Source organism: Protopterus annectens, chromosome 2.part0 (genome assembly GCF_019279795.1).
Source record: "Protopterus annectens isolate FY-2018-M chromosome 2.part0, PAN1.0, whole genome shotgun sequence".
NCBI lineage: Eukaryota > Metazoa > Chordata > Ceratodontiformes > Protopteridae > Protopterus > Protopterus annectens.
In genome coordinates this window covers 673,868,717-673,888,161 of record NC_056728.1, presented here as the reverse complement: position 1 = coordinate 673,888,161, position 19,445 = coordinate 673,868,717, and positions in this window count along the sequence as shown.

Below are 19,445 nucleotides of genomic sequence, written 5' to 3'. Positions count from 1 at the left end.
GCAGAGGGGTGTGCCACTGTAGGAGGAAGTACATTGGAGCCCAGCAAACATGGGCTGTACATCGCACATCACAGCAGCAGGACCGGCGTGTGGGGAAATAGTTGAGCTGAGAGCACACAATGCGCGCAGAGATGCATATGCACGAGGATGACTACGTTCCCTTAACCCAGTCATGTGACGCCTGCCCCGTCAACAATAACGGATACAGGAAGGTGATGCTGAGAATATGAGGAAATGCGGAAGCAGTGAAATTGGAGTAGTAATGAGCAATCAACACCAATCAACCCACGAAGGCCAATTGGCAGCTGACAACTCTGCATGCAGAAACCTGCAAAATGGGATAGGGGAGGCATATGAATGCAAAGAAAGTAGGGTAGGTAGCAGATTGCAAAGAGTGAAGAACCGATACAGCAGAGCCAAGTAGACAGGCAGCATAACGGCGGCAGCAGACAAAATGCACGATATGCCATGTCCCAGAAACTACACATGACAGGGCTCTGCAGGATGCAAGCCAGGAAATAGTAGGCGCAATGTGCAGAAACAGTAAGGTAAGGTCGAAAGCTAATACAATGCAGGCAAGAGTAATGCAACACCAAAGGCATCAGCGCTGCAGTGCCAACGGTAAAACACGGAAGATAATCCACAGATACGGCCGCACAGACACACCCTATGACATCACCGGGTGTACAGCACAACAGTATAAAGTGCGAATGCACACAACACACAGCCGTGTATTCCCAAACGCCGCACTCTAGGTGTAAACACACGGGGAACTTTTAAAATGTACATGTTGGGTGCCGCCGTGGCCGTGATCCATCAGCATGTGTTAGAGACAGACGGAGTTGTGGAGGAGGGTGCCGACAACTACCGTAGGCCTCAGAGGAGAAGGAGAGTGTTCAGACCAAGGGTAACCTACCAGGGGCTACAAGACCTGGAGATAGTAGAGCGTTACAGGGTGGATAGGGACACTCTACAGCAAATAGCGGAGCTGTGCCGGCCACGCCTGAGAACAAGAAACAACAGAGGGGAGCCCATCCCAGTGGACACAAAGGTATGTGTAAGCTTGCGAATACTGGCCACAGGTACCTTTCAAAGGCCAACTGGGGATATAATGGGTATCTCACAGGCATCAGCATCCAGGGTACTACACCAGTTTCTGGATGCCATGTTACCACATGCCAATGAGTATATATACTTCCCCAGATCTCAGGAGGAGTTGGCTAGCAATATGTGCCACTTCCACCGTGTGGCACAATACCCGGAGGTACTGGGTGCGATAGACTGTACGCACATACAAATCAAGTCACCACCTGGGGAGCAGGGTAGACGCTACATAAACCGCAAGGGATTCCCCTCCATCAATTGCCAGGTCATGTGCAATGCGCAGGGCATTATCATGGATGTGTGTGCTGGCAGCCCTGGAAGCTACCACGACTCCCATATCTGGCATGCCTCACAGCTGTATCAGGTATTCGCCAGGGGGGACATCATACAAGGCCACCTAATGGGGGATGCTGGCTATGCACTGGAGCCGTGGATGATGACTCCCATCAGAAATGCACACACACATGCAAGAACATGCAAGAACGCCATAATGAGGCACACGCACAAACCAGAATAATCATAGAGCGTGTGTTTGGGATGCTGAAATCACGGTTCCGGTGCTTGGATACATCCGGTGGAGCCCTGCAGTACTCTCCAGGCACATGTGCCCACATATTCATAGTATGTGCCATGCTACATAATATGATCCTGCGGAAGCAGCTGCTGCAGGGACATAATGGTGAAGGGCCACAAAGCCCACCACAACTGCCAAGGCCAGTACAGGCACAGAGGGTTCAGGACCATGAACACACTGTGCCAGCCCCAGTAGGCAGACGGAGGCGTACCCAATATGCCTATGCCCTGGCAAAGAGGGAACGATAGCACATACTCTGACAGCGTAGGCCCCATGGACTGACACCTCCCTACCTGCACACACAGTGAAATGGACGGCACACAAACATGGCCACCCGTAAAGTGTACCGTATGGGTGGCCCCATGTGTGACTCCAACATAGGCAGCACCCAAACACTGCACACCCAACAGCTAGCGGAGCATGGAACGCCAACACCTGAACCGTACGTGGGTCCTACAGCAGACGGCGTTGCTGTATGCTGCCATGTTCGCTGCAAGGTGTATACATATAGACATGTAGATATGTGCATATACAGATATGGAGATAGATATAACCACACACATAGAAATATATGTACACATATACATATAAAGTACAACAGGTAAGACAGGGAATGAGAGGGATGCAAGGTGACAGAGAAGTAACACGCGATATCTGTACATAGTAAACATAGTGAACTACAACCTGAGCATCCGGGAGGTTTAACAGAACAGGAAACCGCCACCCATGGAAAGCTCGACATATCGAAATGCATAACCGCGAGTCGGGATGATCGCCAGGCCACAGTACAGTAACAGTACATGTGTGGGTAATACTATGATGATATGAGGGTGGAGGTAGACACTGCCGCCGATGATGTGGGCCACGCAGGTACTGTGTGCAACCATCCCTGTGACTGCCGCAGTATGTGCACGCAGCGGTGACGGTGCTGTGTGTTCCGCTGTGCGAGTGTAATGTGTGTGCCACTGTAAAATGTGTATGTTGGTGCCATGTGACAGGCGGAGTGGAACAACATGTGTAGGCATACAGTATAGGAACCACAGGCGTATGTACACCAGTACTCCCAAAGTAGTACTGAGAGCCCCTCCCTGGCTAGGCGTGTGGCGACGTATAACGATGCAAAGTGAAAATGTCCCAGAATGTACCACAGGAATATAGCCAACATGAAATGGAAAGGACGTATGTAGAAATCCTGACCGTATGTATGACACCGATATGCTAATTGCAAAATGATACGTCGGCAAAGTCACACAGCAATAGCTATGTACAGAGGAAATAGGCGTATGCTACCCCAGTACTGATCGTGGCCACGTATCGGCCCGTAAACACCGCTGTCTGTTCTACAAGTGTCAAACAAGCAATTGCCACCTGAAGAGGTGGCAACCACTAGCAAATAGGCCGTCCAAAGTACAGGACCACAATGACTGTAAATATCCAGGACAGAATGACAATGGATAGTCGTCACGTACAAACAACCGCAGATATACCACCGATGTGACGGAGGAATACATGCAGGAAGCACACACGCAGGCGATACCAACACCACATGACAACAACACTACCTACACTCCCAGAACAACAGACAAGTAACTGCCAACTTCCCAGGCAGGGATGGAGCACACAGACAAGCATACCGTGTATGTAGAGATGCAAGGCCCACAACCCGTATCCGTCACCTACAACCCCATCGCACATATCAAAGGGATACAAGCTGTAATAGCAGCACAAACATACAGGCAGTCAATGACAGCTGCATAACCGCAACATCTCGCGTGGGAAACACTATCAACAGCGGATGCATACTTGCATCTGTTGTTTAAAGGAATACAACAGCTATGTTACACATCCGAATGCAAGACGCCATTAACATACGCCGTCAGGACAGGGACACCCACATGTCGAACAGAATACCATACCCAACACACACAATCCACGGCTAACACCAGTGCAAAATGTACCTGACGCCACACATAGTGGCTGCAGTTACACATAACATAACACAATACAGACCATCTCCACGAAGGTAGGGCAAATAACCAATGCCCAGGTGAGGAATGCAACCATGCCCTAGTTACGACGCGTAATGTACGAATGGAGTAGATGCACAGGTGATATGCGCACAAGTACACACTGAGGAACAGCCATTGTTGTGATGAACCCACATGTTGCAGGTAACGATGGATATAAGGATGACTCCCGGGATATTCAAACCGTATGCTCATACCGAACTACAACCTACAAACGGATATAGTGAGAAAACGCAATAGCGAGACACGTAACGAAAATGGAAGGAAACACATAAAGGTATGTAGAACCCACAATATGTACGGGTGTGTAATGCATGATGTGTATGACGAAGCTACACTGTATGTGAACGGTGTTTGTAAGTAAGGATACTTGTACATAATGCAGAGAGTGGTGAAAGGTGGTTATGTAGTGCTATCCTGATGAGCATACCAATGACTGTGGACACCATGTGCACAGCAGTGGGACATCATGTACACAGCTGGGATAACACAAGGGCTGCCACAGGGGGGCAGAACACAGAACAATGCCACACCACACACCGATGCTGGCAGTGGATGTCCAACAAGGAAGTGCCATAGCAGGGGATAGGACATGTATGTATACTGTCACAGCACACATGTGTATGGGCATATACCGTCGATGTCATATGTAATGTGCACACGACGTGCACGTATGCCTTGCAGTAGGGGATACTATGTCAACTATGTGCAATGTAAAGCTGTCATGGTGGATATGACAGACATTATACACAGTATCACAGGCATATCATGCATAATGGAGTTATGACCTGTTGGTATGTACAATAACAGGATATGTATGGCCTGTACATATGGGACAGAGTAGTAGCATAATAGCCATCCGAAATGGAAGGAACACCAAGTAACCATGGATAAACGATCTGTAGCAGGTGCAATGTGGGCAACAATGAAGTCCGGCAGGTCCATGTGTAAACACATGTGCAGTGGACACAGTAGTGTCACCTCCCCATGGTAGTGTCCAGTGAACAGAAGAGGTGGGTGTCAACTGCATGTCTACACAGTACTGCTGCTGTGGTGGTACCATGACTACGTGTCACTCAAATAGCAAGGGAGCTATCACATGAACAGTGCCACTGTGTGTCCTTGTGGGATGTGCACAGGACCTATGTTCCTCAGCACGGTGTGTGTTGTGTCTGCGTAGTAACACAGAAGCCCAGCCCATGCAATGTGGCATGTGTGCACATATCCATGACTGGTGCGTTCACACTGCCCACTGCAATTGCCATGTATGAGTACTACATGCATCAGTAATGTGGAGGACATGGTCCATGTCAGAGCAGAAGACACCCCTGTGTATGTGGTATGCAGATGTGTACAGATGTGTTACCCATCAGTCAGCCGCAGATGTAAACTGTCTGAGCCTGGTACACATCATGGCATGATAATGCTGTGCCATGTAAAGTCATAGCCGTCGTGGAAGGTACACCACGAATGTGGTATTGTAACCCTGCCCGTGTGTAGATATGTGTATGCCACAGGTACAATGGCTACCTATGTACCAGCAACATACACAGTACAGATAGGTGTGGCCCTGCAGATGTGTACCCATGCCACAGTGGAATATGGCAACCACAGCACCATGTGGGGCATGTGTGTGTACAGCAACCATGTACAATTTGATATGCATGTACGGGGACAGTATCCACGTGATACTCAGTGGATGAATGTTGCCATGCAAAGGTGATGTGCATGCACCATGTGTCATGCATCCTGATGCCATGACACCCACATGATGTATCTGCCACACCGACACCCATACAGTTGTTATCTGTATGAGCTGGTGGAGCTATAATGGTGCCAGGTATGTAGATGTGGGATATCTAGGCATGGACAGTACTCTGTGACAGCATGTTGTGTATGTAAGCAAATAGTGAACATGAGGGGCCCCATGACTGAGGACTGTGTAATGCCACATGTACCTGACATGTAGTAGGTAGCATGATATGCTGGCACCACTGTGTGTCCTGCCCAGGAGTCATACAGCCTAACATCCTGAGACACAGGGTATGATGTGACGGTGGATGTGTACATTGCCAATACCAGAATGTGGAATGGTGCTGAAGGCCAATCTGAGGACAATGTCTGATCTGTTGCCCTCTGTACTACACCAAACACCAATGCAATGGTATGACAGATGGCCAGCATGTGTATGTGGCGTGCTGTGGCACACAGAAGCCCAACAAGGGTGCCAGTAAAGGCATGGAGGTCATCAATGAGTGTGTAAAGCACGTTTGTGAGGATGTGCCCCAGTGCCATACAGAATGGCCCAGTCATGGGTGTACAAATGCAGTCCCACACGTGCAATGCGGTGCCACCCATGTGTAGTGCAATAGATGCGGCAGTGTGACGGTCAAGGTACACAATGTCCGACAACAGGCTAGCAGTGAAGTCAGTGGGCTGGTGTGGAGACACATACCAAACAGGTTGGCGGGACATAACAGCTAGGGAGCGCGGAAGGTGACATTGGGACAGTGTCTTAGGACATAACGTGTGCATGGCAGTACCATGTATGTGTCCACAGGGACATTACGATGTCCATGTATGGATTGCAACCCTGTAGTGAGTGAGAGTGTGTATTGTTGGTAGGTACACCATTGCCTGGCATGTTGCCAACATTATCTCAGTCAGCAATGCCTGGGTGACTGTTGTACGCGACATCGAATGTGGATGTAGCCAAACAACACAGACATACCACCACACTGCCTGAGGACCCACACTGCAATGTGCGGCAGTCATGTGTAGGTAGCTAGCCTTGGAGCATGTGATGGACCACGATGACTCACCATGGCTGTCAAGTGATGCACCCCACACATGTGAATATACCCACTGTGCAACAGCCTGCACATGTGCCCATACAGCAGATGTGCATGGAACATGACCACCACCGTGGTGTCTGTGAAAAGGCCAGTACCGCCATGTCTCTGTGTGGAATAGCATGGTCCCTACCATTGTGTACATGCTACGGAAGTGCACTGTGATATGTGCCAGCATAGTCATGTAGACTGTCCATCTGCCGGGGTGCCATGCCATTAACAACCCCTGTCAGCCCACGGCAGTAGTACCGGCTGTAGAACACATGTACCATGTATGCTGCGATGGGTGTGTGTCCAGGGTGTGGCTAGCAGGGCCGTGAAGCATATATGTTCATCTACCAAAGGGGGGATAACCCCAGGTTTAACACACCAGACACATGGAGGTATTGTGCATGCTGAGGGTAGTGTAGGTATGGTATGTGTTGTGTAATGTGTCACCCAGCTAGGTGGAGTGCATGCCCAAGCATGTGTGGGTACATGGGTGTTCACTCTAGGGAAGTGCGGGTTGCTGTCAGCACATGGCAGTAGCAGCTGTCCGAGGCCCAATGTACAGTATGACAACACAGACAGCATGTAACCTGTGGTGTACAGTGCAAGCTCTGTTGTGTGTTACAATGTGTGTAGCGGTCACAAACATGAGTATCTGAACATGGAGCACCTACGATGCATTGTGTTCGGCAAATATCCAGTATGTATGCAAAACATTGTGTGCTGTGGGATCCCCTCACCTGTGTGTGTTGCAGTCCAGGTATGTGCTTGTGAGGTATGATCCATGTACAATCTGTACTTGCAGGTGTGCTGTGCAGAGCATGGAGGCAGGTCCCAGGCACTGCAGATAAATGTGAGTCGTGCACTAGTGTGCGTGCCTTGCTTGTGTGCAGCACAGTGGAAGGTGCAAGCATTTTCCCACATGACCGCATGCCGTGCCTACCTGTGACAGCCCTGCTGTAGACAGTCATGTGACACCACCACAGAGGCAGTATAGCATGTGAAGATGTACATGTGTGCTCCACACCCCAGGCAGATGTCCGCAGGTCATGTGTGCAACAGCAGTGTGGTCGACCAGGACTGTCATAGTGGTCTGATACCACATGCCTGTATAAGTACAGTATGAGCATAGTCAACAGTTGCAGTGACAGAGTAGGTCAATGTACAGTGTCCCTGTTCAGACCACCGCCACCGTACACTTGGCTAGACACACACCCAGAGGGTGAATATACCGTGAGCCATCACATGTCCCAGTACACGTAGCCTGTATAATGCCATCACAGGGCGGTCACAATAACATGTGGTATGACAGACATGTTGTACCAGGTGATGTGTCATGTGCGCATATGTTGAGTTGCATAGCCGTTCACACGTCCGCAACATATCAGTGCATGATGCCTAGTGTAACATGATGTGTGGAACTGCACTGTGATCCACAACAGGGTTATCTGAGACAGGTGTGTTGTGAATGGTGTAACCCATGGTTCCACGGGATATACACTGGTGCTGTTGGCTGCCATGCTGGGGGCCACCAGTGGTGCCTGCAGTGGTCATACAGACATATTGCACACATTGTTCTGGCAGGAATGTCCATTGTTGTGGATGATGTGTTGCTACGTGAAGGTAGGTGTGTGTTGTGAATGTTACCCATACAGATGTGACCATCAGGCGCAGTCATGGTTGTCGACGGCATCACACCCATCCACAGTTGTCAGAACCCTGTCCCCAGAATGGGTGTCAGCTGCCCTCGTACTGTGTGACCTATGTGCAGATGGCGGAACACCTCCTACTGGCTGGCTAACAGTGTCATCTAGGAAGGCTATGTGATGGCTGGAATACGGCCATAATGTATAATGCCGGTATCCCAATGAAGTACATGGAATCACACACAGTACGCCATGGCTGGCATGTAAACCATGTATAACAATGACTGTGTGACAGACAAAAACAATGCGGAGCCATGTTGGACATGCACCCAAGAGAACACCAAAGGAGGTATGTTGCACATATCGATGTACAACTGTCAGCTATGGCCATAGCATGGATGCAGACGCATATCCCCCACAGGCAGTACCATGCCATGTAGGTAGGGGGGCATTGCACTACATGTGACAGTTGCTGTACCGACACATGTACTGCATATCCGTCATGTAGGGGTAGCAGTGGTACGTGACTGTTGTACATGCCTGTACATATGACCATGTCCCACAGGATATGTGTTATGTGTGTACAACACGTGTTGTACCGTCATCAAGCTGTGAAGTGTATGGCTGCCAGTGTACCTGTGTGACATGGTCTGCAATGGGTGCAAAGGTACGCAGTAGTGCATTTCATGCCCACATGCCCCACACAGGTGCATAGCCTGAACATACAATACAAAGAGGGTGTTGGATCATAGCAACCCACAAGAGGAGATGGGTACGAGTGGCAACCCACTACCACCCGTTCAGGTAAGGTGTGCATGTCCATGACACAGTAGCACCCGAGAAGCTAGCAGTACAGCAGTACAGGGTGGCATGCATATATGTTCACTAATACCCCTGTGTGTCCCTCCACTGGCCCGTGGACAGACAGACACCAACACAATGTGCAGAATCGACATGTGTACAGCACATCACCGCTGCCTACTGTAGAACAGGCTTACTGTGTAGACATGTGCACAGAAGGTCTGCGCCAGCCACACTCAAACATGTTATGTGTTGAACCCCACCATTATTTTAGCCCATGCCACAGACAGATGTGCACGCATCTGTGTATGTACGTCTGGGAATGTCCCCGGCCTAGCAGTATAGCTGTGTCAGTGTTGCGAACAACATACGGAATGGGCTGTGTGTGTGAGGTGTGCTCCACAATGCGTATGGTCCGATCGATGATACCATCAGTGCCCCTGCTATGTCAACATCCCTGTCCCCATACATGGATACCCATGCTGTGCCCAACACCACGCTCCTCGTGGGAGGGATGGCGCTGTGCGGTGCACCAGCTGACATGGGAGTGGCAGCAGGCACTGGATGTAGACATATGTGGTACCCATGTCAGGCCAGGCAAACATCCATGTGCATGGGATAGCAGTGTGTGGGCACATACAGCACTGTGTTGAACAATATCGCAGCACATAGCACCTGTCAGGGGTAATGTGTATGCATGGATGTGTGATACCTGCATGCACCATACACACCCCCACCAAGCAGCGTGCAGCCTACCTTGCAGAAGGCCAGTGTCCACACCATGTTGATAGACATATGTAATGTCCATATACACATAAGCAATGACATATGGAATGACAGCCACCCTGCCAATATCAGTACCCCCCAGGTGGGTCACATCCCAGTGCCATGTATGTGACATACCCTGCCATACCATGCAGCCCTGCTCAGCAAGGCTGCACATGCTATCACAGTCCTACATGGTGCGATGGACAAATGGCACTTGCACTATCAACCGTCCACACCAGTAATGTGGCAGTGATGCACCCTGTGGTGTCACAGGTGCTGTGTGTGTGGACAACGCATGCGCATTATGCTATGCATGACCTTTCCTGCAAATGTCACATGGTTACACATTGTCCCATGTGTATCACATGTGCAATACAGGTGAGCCGTGGCAGGTTGGCCAACACCCGTACAGTGCTGTGTAGATGTACATGGCACAACACATGCATGTACAGGTGTCCATGTGTATGTGTGCAGTGCCACCGCTGACGTTCATAATGGCCGCGTACATGATGCCTACTGACATATACACAGCATCCAGGTGAACAGTACAACTGTTGTCACATTGGGACACGTGCCAACTGATATGAACACAGGCGCAGGCAGGTACACATGTCCACAGCAGGCTACCATCAACATGGTGTGTGTACAGTGTGATGAGTTGACACACAGATATGATATGAAACCCACTGCTTAATGGTGTGACGGCAACATGTCAGCTGTGTCACTGCCATGATGCATCGCAGAGATTACTGTGCAGATGTTGTACATGTCATAGCAATGTATGTCCAGCAGTATGCCAGTACATCAGTGTAAATGTGACCTGTCACCATCATTATGTCCTACAGATAATGCCACATTCCCGGCTGCCAGCCTTCAGCCGCCAGGAGGATGACGTGATTATCCCGTTGCTCCACGACAACTATGATATACTATTCAGCCATGTGCCACAACAAGCACAGCAACGGGATGACTTGTGGCAGGATATGCGCAGGAGGGTGAACAACGTGGGTGGCAACAACCGCACCTACCAGCAGATCCGCCGACACTGCACAGACCTAATTCGGCACGCGAAACAGCGTGCCGCCACAATCGCCAGACAACAAGGTGGGACAGGTGGTGGGCCACCAACCCAGCCCCCACTCACACACACACGGAGGAGCTCCTGGCCAGTCTGGGGACACCCAGGGAACAACATGCAGAAACACTCGCTGCCATCGTGGAGGTGGGTGTCTCCCAACCAACGAGCCTGGAGCTGCCTGGTAAGTCAGTCTTGCATGTGTGTATGATAACTGACGTAGGTGTGGGTGTCATAGTACACCACATAATGTACCAACACATGCCAGGTATATGGCCACACAAGCTGCATACTACAGTATGCTACGTTATGTTTGCAGACATGTGCATAACACATGCTACCACACAGGTACATGATGTGACATGCACAGTGCTTACTGTGGCTACAGTAATGGATAATGTGTATACTGTTGTGTCGCCCCTATACAGGTACCTCTCGCACAGACATGGGTCCATCGCAGGTGAGACTGTTGCTAGTAATAGGCATGTTACACTGTATAGATATTCCCCATGTGTCCAGGTATGACATGCACACCTGGGTCTGCTCCAGTCACAGTATACAGGTTGCACCACCCGACACACACGCCACCCATGTACAGTAGATACAACCATTAGTATACACCGGCATGACACCACATAACCCATCGGTGTGATATGTGCAGTCAGCTATGCATACAATGGTGGAGGTGTTCTACAATGGCTGCATGTGTAGTATGCATCGGTATGCCTTTGCGGTAAGCACACAGTACCACATAGTGAGCTGTGATCTGGCCAGCACACAGGTGTTACCAATGTGACCTATGCCCCTGCATTGTGTGCACATGTTGTGACATGGCACATGACATGTCCCATGCACGTGGTGTTCTGTCTGCAACATTGTCACACCATGACATGACCTCACGCGACATAGCAGACATCCACAATGTCTGCATAGCCTTCGGAATGTGACACCTCAGACTAGTATGGGTGTATGTCACATGGGCCACCACAGAGATGTGTACACGATGCCCATCACACACAATTGTCCATGACCCAGTCAAACATGGCCATGGGTGATACCCACAGGCATGTTGCCACACAGTACATCTGCAGTGGGTAGTCATCTTTGCACCCTGTCCACACATAGTGCGATCATAGCTGTAGTGGACCCCCTGTACATCTGATGTGGTACACCAGACAAACGAAATGCCTGTCTGCAGCCACTGGAGGTGCCACCAATGTCTACCATATACATGCTGTGGAACAGCATGACTGTGTTGCAGACATGGCAATGCAATGCGTCCATGTTACGCATCACACAGAAACATACCTGTGTCTTGCTGCCATGCAGTGGCACAGTGCCCGTACTCCCCACTGTACAGCTATGTACACAGCTCACACCAACCACACCTGCACAGACATCCTTGTTACACATGCATTCTATCTGTAGCCTGTACACATAACACTGCACTGTGACGTCCAGTTTGATGTGGTGCATGTGGTGGGACACCATTGTCACATGTCCAGATGTTATCTCACATGTTTGCGGTGTACATGACAAAGTGACGCCAGCCATGTGTAGTGTTAACCCGCCTGTGGCCACACGGTGTATCATGGTGATGTATGCAAACTACCATGAATGTGTGTACTGCAAGCCTACTGAAATGACACCTGCTTGATGTAGTGTGCACCCAAGGGCAGTATGCATACTACCACTATAAATGTCTGGCCTGCATTCACTGAGCTGTGGTGTGGGAATGCTGCATGCCACCTGCAATATCACATGCATGATGTGTCTGCATGTGTGTGTGTCTGCGTGTGTGTGTCAGCGTGTGTGTGTCTCCGCATGTGTTTGTGTGTGTGTGTCTGTGTGTGTGTCTGCGTGTGTGTGTGTGTGTCTGCGTGTGTGTCTGCTTGTGTGTGATGTATCTTACAGTATGTCTTTGTATCCACAGGTGCTGTAGGTGCGTTCCCCTTCTGCGGTCCATCTGATGCTAGTGTCCCCACAGATACTAGCGGTGATGACCATATGCATGAGGCACAGGCAGGGTCGTCATGGGCAGAAGCTGCACCATTGGTTAACATCCCACCTATGTCCCCTTCATCTCCGCACACGGTTCAGATGCCGACACATACCACATCACCGTTGCCCATAGAGGAAGGACAGTCATCGTCTGTTGGCACTGAGCAGGACTGTGTGGTGGCTAGAGAAGGTGCGGGTACACACCATGTTGCCAGTGTAATGACTGGTGATGTGCTACACAGGCATGTGGCTGGTGCTGCTCGTAGTAGAAGCTCTGGTAGACATGCACCTGCCGTACAGGGTGCAGCAGCTGGTATCACCAGCCGCATGTTTCAGACGGTAATGGCGGCACAGGCACGTGCCGAACGGCAGAACCAAGAAGGGCAGAGGCTGCAGAGGGCCGCAATCCATTCCTTAAATGAGAACATCCAGTCATTGGCGAATGCTCAACAGCAGCTTGCCGATGTTCTGGATAGGAGATTAGGTGAGATGGTTGGAATCCTTGACCGCAGCATGTCAATCCGCGAGCGTGAGCTGTCTGTGCTGGAACACCTGGTAGGGGTGAGGCGTAGCACACGTGGCCATAGGCCAGCAACACCACCTAGCGCAGGTCGACGTGTGCGTGCCACCTCTCATGCCCACTCACACAGTGCTGGTAGCAGCAGTAGTGCAGCTGATGCTACACCAACCATACCAGGACACAGCAGGCCACGTGGACGTGGCCCTGGCCGGTCCCAGCGTGGACATGGTTCCAGCGGACATGTGTCATCGGAGAGTGGCCACTCCATACCTCCACCCGGTAGTGCCCGTGCGACCCCAGGCAGGCATGGGTCACATGGCCGCAGGTGGACACAGTGAGCCGTACAACCTGCACTGTACAGTCTGGGGCTGCCAAGTATACCCCGTGCAGGCATCACAGATGGCTGAACTGTGTACACACATACCCACACACAGCAGATACAACTGTAGGGCTCCACCACATCCACATGCATACTGCACAGTCATGCCCAGTATATGCACCGGCCCTTACACACACACATGATGTCATCCATTGTTACAGACTATGCCCCTGTGAGAGATATCACCCTGTGCATATGATGAAGCCTCTGCCGCAGCACCGTGTTCCACACCATCGGTGCACGGTTATGCAAACATATTCTGATGCACAGGATGGACAAGATAGTGAGAGGTGTATGTGATACCTGTGTCCGCATAGTGCGCGATGTGTATGTTGCAGTGGTTGTGTATGACAGGTGACAGGTGCGTATGTGACGTGGGTTGTGTACCGACATCATGCAGCAGACATACCATGTAGTGCAGGTGCAGCATACATTGATCTGTGTACACGGTATGCGTGGCGGTTACATGTGTAGCACCATGTTGGTTCTGTTAACCTGTATGCCAAATATGGTGTACTTGCATGTGCCTACTGGGAGCACTGTTATCAGTCCCCCACATGTAGCTGTGGGTTACCCACAGGCACATCTGGCAATATCAGCATACCACAGGTACCTGCATGGACCCCTACATAGGTACATAGGCGCATAGGTACATACCAGCCTATGTGCCCTACGACATGTGTAAGCCTAGCCAGAGTGTGTGTGGCTGTCACCACCCCTTAGGATGAGGATACTACATCCATCGGTTCACTGTCCCTCTGTCCAGCAGTGACACAGAGATGATGCCTGGCGCATACCTACGATCACACATCCACACGTCAGGATTACTCTTGGACAAAGTCAGTCAGTGACTCTGCTTCACATGGGCTGGGAATCCTTTCCATGTTGTAGGGGGTCTCTGGGCGATGACCCTGTCCCCCCAGAACATCCTATTTATGTCCGTGTTGAGGTGTCTGTCAGTTGCATCTGTGCGCGTGTTTGCTTGGAGCCTAGGAGGTGGAACATGTCCATGTCACCCAGGTCGGACATGGCCATGTATGACAGGCACAGATCACCTCAGAGCAGACGGGCTGAGAAGGTATACAGCCGGAGTCCCCTCGGTCGGGCAGCATGTGACACATGTCTCAGCACCTTTATCCCTGTGTTGTGGAACGTTTGTGGTCCTTCCGAGTGCTGCAGGTGTCAGGTTAGGTACATCCCAGATGTGGCATTGTATGCAATCATTGGTCTGATGTGTGAAGAGTACAGGGGTACAATGAACTCCCCTGATGTGGATGTGAATCCCTTCCTGACCAGGTGGCCACAGTGGAATGTCTTCCCAACCACATTGGCAATGTAAGTGTCGACAGAGGTTACCGACAGGTGTGGTACCCATATCCCTGATCACGTCCACCATGTTTAATGGATTACCACCTATATGGTAAGTTGGGGTGAACATGTCTTTCCCACTGGGTAGGTCTACACCTTCCCTGGCATGTAGCATCAGGCCATGGCTCTGGCACCAGTTATCCATTTCTATGAGACCCCAGGTGGATGTCCGTGTCTGATGGGGTGTTGAGTATGGTGGCCGGTGTGCAGTCATCTGCATACCTTGTCTGCCACAATCCCCCTATGTTTGCATGCACATTGGAAGGTTGAATGCCGAACAGGAGGGGGCCCAGGACTGAGCCCTGTGGGCCACCAGTCGAGACCAGCTTGGAGTCTGACATGGCACCAGGAACACAAACCCTGTGCGATGTGACCTCCATCCAGTTGGCAAACCATCGTGTGACATATGTCTCCACATGTACGCTAGTGAGCCTTTCCATGCTGCCCACGTGGAGTGTTGTTTGAATGCTCCCGCCAGGTCATGGTAGTCTGTGCAAACCGACGCACCCCCATCAATGGCCTTAGTGACCCCTCCAGACAGGTCGAGCAGGTTTGGGAGGCAGGATCTGCCCTTGACTAAGTCAATGTGGGTATGTTCCGGTATTGGCTGTACACCACTGTCTGTATTTATGGGCTCCAGTATGGACCTCCCCACAGCTTTGCAGACAAGGCTTGTCAAGCTGATAGGGCAGGGATGTCTACAGTCCATAAGAGCACTACCCTGGTGTAGTGGGACCACAGTTGCCATATGCCATCCAGCGGGGACCTAGCCCGTAGTAAGCCTAAGATGACACAGCGGCCTTATGTGCGGGGCGAGGGCCTCAATGAGGTTGTGTAGCACACAGCCAGAGACACCATCTGGTCCCATTGGTGCTGTGTTCACTGCTTAACAGATATTAGATCTCTCCTGGGCATACGGGATGTTTGGGAGGCTAGACTCTGGTGGGATGGATACGTCCCCTCTTGGGGGGGTAGATGTATGCATGGAACATGTCCGCTGGTTTGTTGACAATGTCTGTGGGTTCAGTGATCATTGTACCATTCTGGAGTAATTCCGGGCATGACTGTGTGCTCCCACCCATGTCCCTACCACAGCTAAGGAAGGCCCTATGGTTGTCTTATGTGTCCTCTGCAGTACCACTCCCACAAGCGGCCTTGGATGATTGTATGTGTGATCATATGTTAACGCCGGTATTAATCAGTGATGCCTTTCCTGGTACTGATATTGCTCTGTCATGTATTAGCTCCAACCCTTGTTGTACAGTTTGTCAATGGCTGGGGTCCACCAGACCATGTGCCTGCCTCGTGGACAAGGTCCTGATGTTATCAGGATCGCTTGGTGCAGACATCCCTGGGGGTGCTCATAGAAGGCATTTGTAAGGGTTTCAGCAGTGTGGCCTGTGTTTACCACTGGCATGGAGGCCTTGTAGGGTACCACACCAGTCGTATGACGTGTGTGGTTCGCTGTGGAGAGGTCGTCACTGTGGTCTCCCATGCCAGTGTTGGGTGCAGGATGCGGATCACCAGTGGATTCACCATATGGTCTGACATCACCATTGAGGGATGTACATCCTGTGTGGAGCATATCGTCCCCATGTGTGATGATCAGAACTGGTATATGTCCCCCCCTTGTGGGTATGGTGCATGGTTGTTCCACAGCAGTCAGGTGTATGAACACCTGGGACCTTTGGCGTAGGGTGTTGTGTCCTGGGTAATGTTCCCGGTCTATGTATGGGTGGTTGATGTCACCCAATATGACGGTGTTGTGAGAGCATTCACACTCACCAGTGTCTTCAGGAAGGCTGTGCAGGTATCCTGGGTTTGGGAGGGTGGTCTGTAGCATGCAACAAACTGTAGGGCAGTCCTAACCATGGTTAATTGCACCTGGATATTCCCCGCTGCTACGTGCATCTCTGCCAACATGCAGGTGTGTGTATCCTTCATGGAAATGGAGCCTCCCCCTCCTTCTGTGTTAGGTCCGGTTATGGTCCTGAACGCTGATATGGGGTATGACCCGATAGTGCTGGGGTGCTCTCAGCAGCCCTGACCAATGTTTCAGTCACAGCACTGACATCGATGTCCTCCATACTGAGGAGGGCATTTGAGGGTGTACAGCTTGGCCGTAGACCACTGGCAGTGAGCAGTATTATCCTGTGTGTTCTCCAGGTTTGTAGTGTAGGGTGGTAGGTTTATCATTCCAGACGTGCCTGCAGTGAGCACTGTGGGGGTGGCAGGTGCCTTCGCCAAACCCTTGAAGACCAGGGGCGACAGCTGCCAGCCATACCATGCGAAGGGGCGTGGCGTGCCAAGCATGTCATCCCAGGTATGAGCAATCTGGATCCCCTCAGACTGACACCGGTAACCAGGCACATTATCAAGGGTGACCACATTGAGCCAGTATAGTGGCATCATACTTTATGAGGGTGGGATACTGCCCAGGGTCAGGGACATGCTGGCCTGGGCTACACAATCTGAGTGGCCCTCTATGTCTCCTGTACTGTATCCCAGGGTGGTATGCCACCAGTCATTGACACCAGCATGGGCAATGACTGCGTCATACCTGTACATGCTGCGGAGTGACCTGAGTGCGTGTGTTATGTGGCGTATTCCAGCGCCCGGCAGGCAGCATACTGTGATCCTTCCCTTGTTCAGTGTGGTGGGTGGGACGTTGGTGTGTCTGGCAGTGGCGTCACCCATTACAGGTGTGTCTGGCAGTGTGTGTGTCGCCTTTGGGGTTCGACAGTTTAGCACACAGACGTTGAGAACTATGTGTTGCATGTCCTATGTCTTGTGGAGGCAGTAGCTTGTGTGTCTGCTTCAGAGTGCTCGTTAGGTTCGTGACATGTCTTACAGTGCCTCCAGGTATGTCTTAGTGTGTTCATGTGTTTGATTAGCATTTGCGATAGTCACATGTGACACTGGGTATGTGGTGTGCATGGTGTCCTTCCCCTCCCGCGTGGTCTTGCCGGTCATGGTTTGAGAGAGCACAGCCCCCTGTCTGGCTATATAGTTGCGTCTGTCACATGTATTATGTTCATTGGGGGAGGTGCATCTTGTCCGTGTCCATGAGGCACCTGTAACAGTGGCCAGGACGCCCAGATTCACCATCTGAACAGGAGAGGTCGCTAACAATTGACCCTTCAACATGCCAGAGAATGTGAATGCATTTGCTGTGTAACCGGTTCAGAAGGCACCTATAGGGAAGTGGGCACACAAGGGGACTCTAGGCCAGTGTAGTACTCCATTTAGTATACATGTACTTCATCTATGTAGGAATACTATGGGAGCAGGTAAAGAGCTTTTGTGATATAGAGAACAGACAGTCGGGATTGCAAGAAGAGAGGTCATACACATAAACCTGCGGAGCATGGAGCCGGATACAGTGTAACGTTGCTTACATGGTACATGATGCACATGTCCACACATATACTGCACCTGACGCCTGTGGTCGGTGCCACAGGCTATGGTGGACAGAGACATCACATACATGGCATGACACAGTACAGGTATGGTGACATTCTGCAGGTGTCGTACGCAGTGTGCTGGCTACTGACCGCAGGTGTCACCTGTCAGCTGTGGTGCACAGTGTTCGACAGTCGGATGCTGTACCGGTACGGGAATATTCCCGTATTCGCGGGGCGTACACCTCTATGGCACACACACCATTGTGTGCAGATGGGGACACCTGTCTGTGTGGTCGGCACCCTCACAAGACAATGCATGACGCGCCATGTCACAGGGGGTGGTCTTGCACAAGTGGCCAGTAAGGCTCACAGGTATGGCAATGATAGGGCTGTACAATGCAGCACCACTACGGGATGGTCACCCTGTGTGGTCAGTGTCCAGTCACAACACGATATCTGCATACACCCTCTCAACAGGCAGCAGACATACACACATGTTGACACACTGACATGGTGGTGGCCACACATGTCTACACGGAGGGATGACGTGTTGCATGTACTACACCATCCACATCGATGCACCCCACACTGAGGTAGGTACAGATCTCTACCATGGTGTACAGTGATGTGTGGCACATGGCACATAGTCCCCCCGATCTGTGGCATACATGGGCACACATTCCAGCACACATGTTGGTGCTAGGAATGCCACACCCGCTACATGGGATTTGTGCAGGCATGCAGCGGTATGTGGTGCATCCTGCGTACTACCACTGTATCTGGCAGCTGTGCCAATATCTGCACGTGGGAGGTGGTAGGGGTTACAGTGGCAATGTGACATATGGTCGATCCCGCATGGCCGATGGGTATCCATCATGGCAGCGCTGTCATGTAAAGGCGACATAGCAGACTGTATGCACATGGCAGGGTAGGTTGGT